We start from the raw sequence: 3,940 nt of genomic DNA on the forward strand, positions 1-3,940 counted from the left end.
TTATACAATCAACATCCTTAGAACAATATTTGAGAAAATATAAGTATGATGTAACTTGTTATGTGTGGTTATACAATCAATATCTTTAGAACATAAGCATGTGATCACGTATGAGTCTACATAAATTGGGGTGGCAATCAACAATGTGTGGTTAAACAAGTGATATCCTCACAACATACTTATGTTTTTTCAAATATTGTTCTAAGGATGTTGATTGTATAATCACAATTCTTCCTCATACATCTCTAATCACCACACCCAATTTATGTGAACTCTTACATGATTATATGACTTGTTTAAACTCATTTAATTGAATAAATTTCAAAAATATAATTTATTATTGTCTTTTTTAAATTCTACTAGTTTTGGTCTATATATAAGTGTTTGATTCTAGTAGGTGAAGTATCGACAATGCTTTAAAATGGGAGTTAGAGTTGTAGATGCATGGTTATGAGTCTAAGTGGGAGATTGTTAGGATATACTATTAACCATGCGTTTTGATATAGTATTGTTGACACTCAATTTTGAATCTCCGCATATAGATTAATTATCAAGCTTCTTCAATTTCAAACGATTTAAAATAATTAGTTTTAGAAAATTTCAAAAAAAAAAAAAGGTTTGCAAGTTATTTTTAATAGTTTGTCACTTTTTTAATTTTTAAATAATAATATGGCTCTTATATAATTTTGTATATAATTAATATATTTTATGAATATTCAAAAATCGTCTCAAAATTTTTTTAGTTTTACTTAAATAGTTGGTTAATTGGTTTAGTTAATTTATACTTATATTTTTGAGTTATTAGTTTATAATTAGATTAATTATTTCATTTCGTTGAAGTTAAGAAGCTCATTAATTAATTTGTATTAATTCATCTTGTTTAAGTTTTAACCAAATTCGTTGATTAAATTCGATTTGGTTACCATTGAATTTATTTGGGGCAATTATTTAACTACTAATTTCGCCAACTCTAATCAATTCATCTTAAACTCATCAGCAGGCCAAATTTTGGGCCTTTTCTCTAACTTTTCCAGCAGACCCATTTCATACCCAGCCCACCTTCAATTCCAAAAAGAAGAGCAACTTTCACATATAGCAAACACAAAATTCATATTTTTATGTTATAGTAAAGTTTGCATAATTGCGCTCCATAGCAAACATATATATGTATAATTCGCTATACATATACAAAAAAAACAGTTGTATAATTCGCTATACATATACAAAGAAGGCAGCTGTATAATTCACTATACAAATACAAAAGAAAGCAGTTGTATACAAAAAATCAATTGTATAATCTGTGTATGTATAAAACGAGAAAGAGAGAAAGGCAAAAGAAAACTGGGCAGGAAAATATTTGTATTGTATAATTATAAGTGTATAGTGTTATACCCCATTTTAACTCGAGGTCAAAACGTGTACAACAATTGGTGATTTCCAAATTAATAAACTCATTTAAGAAGTTGCCACCTAATTATTTTTAAAGGTTAATTAGGACACCTAAATATTCAACTAAATAATGTTAAAATTGACTTCAATCAAAGTCTACTAACTTAAAAAGATTCTAGGTAAGGGTTCTAGTTATCCTAAAGGGAAGGCACCCTTTAAGATTCGTTAAAAAATACGATTACCGACCAAACTTAGGTTAGTTAATTTTAAAAGGAAGAATATGAGTGCTAAATATTAAGTAATTGAGTAACCAAGTTGGAAAAAACATTCTTTATTTTAAAAGCTTTTTGCAATTGTATAAGAATGAAAAAAAAGTAATTTCTTTAGATCAATTTAGACAAATTCATGGCTAAAAGGGTAATTAAAAAAAATTAGCTCATTGATTGACAAAGTGCTTTCTTTAGATTTTTTTTTTAATATATATATATATATTTTATTTTATTTTAAATAATAGTTTAGAATAAAATATTTCTTTGTTGAAAGACATTACCAAGTTTGAACATAACTTAATAAATTAATGAGTTTAAAGTAATGAAAAAAGGGAGTGTGTTTTTTTTAAAAAGGGATTTGCCAAATGAGGTTTACAAAAAGTAAAGCGACTAGTAAATGTTTGTTTCTAGCTAACGATACCCAAACCCAAACATCTATATTATGTTACCTATTTGAGAATTCAAAAATAAAACATATTCAAGTCACATAAGCAAGTGTAAAATATAAAGAAAAATAAATAAACAAGTTAATGCTAAAATATAAATAGCCATGAGTGACTCCAAGCGAGGCTCGCTTGTTTTGCTTGCCATTCGGAATAGTAAAAAATGTAGTGAACACTCCATGTGTGGGTATGAGGATAACGTTGAGTCTATAAGACTCGATTTTTGCGAGAATCCTAATCGAAACTCCGTTTTTTCCTCCCAAAGTGTACATGTACAACAATAAGAGAAATAAAAGGATTAGACATGCAGGTAACTAATAGGTGAACAAATATACATTCCATTTATTCAATTCCAACACAAGTACCTTAATAGTAAGTATGAAATAAATTGTAACACCCAACTAACTTATACATTCTTCTATAGGAAGAAAAATAAAATTTCGTTAACTAATATTTACAAGCATGCTTACAGTGAATAAATATCTCAAAGCCTTTAAATTAAACCAATACCATTCTCATTAAAGGATAGCAATCATCACAACACATCACAACATATTAAACAAGAAAGAAAAGCTTTACATGGATACAATATATAAACAAATATATTTATTTAATGTCTAAGGCCTATTTAGTTAATTATAGAAAGGCTCTAGGTAATATTATTGAGTTCAATGTATGGTACATTTTGTTTCAAATATACAATGTAAGAAGAAACTAAAGCTCGAACTATATATAATATTTATAAAGTAGCATTCACAAGTCAAATTAGAACCAAATCTGAATCCAATAAGCAAGTTTTCTTTCCAAAATATATTCTAATAATACATACTGTTGAGGAAAAGAAAAAAAAAATAAAAAAAAAATATAGCAATAAACTTTAGCACAAGGATTTTGCTTTTTATCAATTTAAAATTCATTGGCGAGTTTAAGCATAAATAAGGCCACAGCTTTTTAAATACCAAGATTACTAATAAATGCGGCAAGTTTGTATTCAATTTCTCTGCATATAAAACAAATAAATAGATATATCTATGACATGATTCTCAACACAACATAATAATCTTAAAACATAAAGAATAGCGAAAACAATATCGGTTTATCACATAGAGATACAAATAAATACCAAACTTGGAACCAAAAACATATTACATATCACCAACCCCTTCCAAAACAAAATCATTCTTTAAATTAAAATGTGAAGGAGATATGAACTCAAATCTCTCCAGGCCTCAAACTAAATAAAAAAAAACATATTTTTTTAAACATCACTTTCATGATAGCTAAAAATAAGTGAGTATTATACTTGACACATGGTTTTTCTTACAATAGGCATAATATTTTCACGGAGACAATAATAGAAGTAAAAGTAAAGGGACGAAGATCACCTGTTGCGAGGCAGTGAACGGGGGCTTGCGGTCTCGATCTTAGATCTACTTACTAACTCTGATGACCACCGTTAATGGTCGAAACGAACACACAAACTATTGCTGCGACTGGAATGCCAAAGAAAATGGTAAAATACGAAAATAGAAGAGATGGTTTAGAGGAGAAATAACTAAAAATTTTAGAGGTGAGGGGTGGCCAGATCTTGAAAAATCCTCCCAAATAAGCTCTGAAATGTAAGTATTTATAGGAAAAAATTAGGGTTCTTCATTTGTGTTGAGTGGGAATAGAATTTTTAAATTGGAAAAATGGTCAAAAAGTCTTCAAATCCGAACGTTTGAAGCTTCAGGAGAAACTTTTCAGATTTCACGTGATTGAAAAGATTATATCACAGAAACAGGGTAGCTAAACTCTGCTCCATGGTTAAAGAACAGTGGAGTGTTGTTGAAAAGAGGA

The sequence above is a fragment of the Solanum tuberosum genome, unplaced genomic scaffold, assembly GCF_000226075.1.
Source record: "Solanum tuberosum cultivar DM 1-3 516 R44 unplaced genomic scaffold, SolTub_3.0 scf01041, whole genome shotgun sequence".
NCBI lineage: Eukaryota > Viridiplantae > Streptophyta > Magnoliopsida > Solanales > Solanaceae > Solanum > Solanum tuberosum.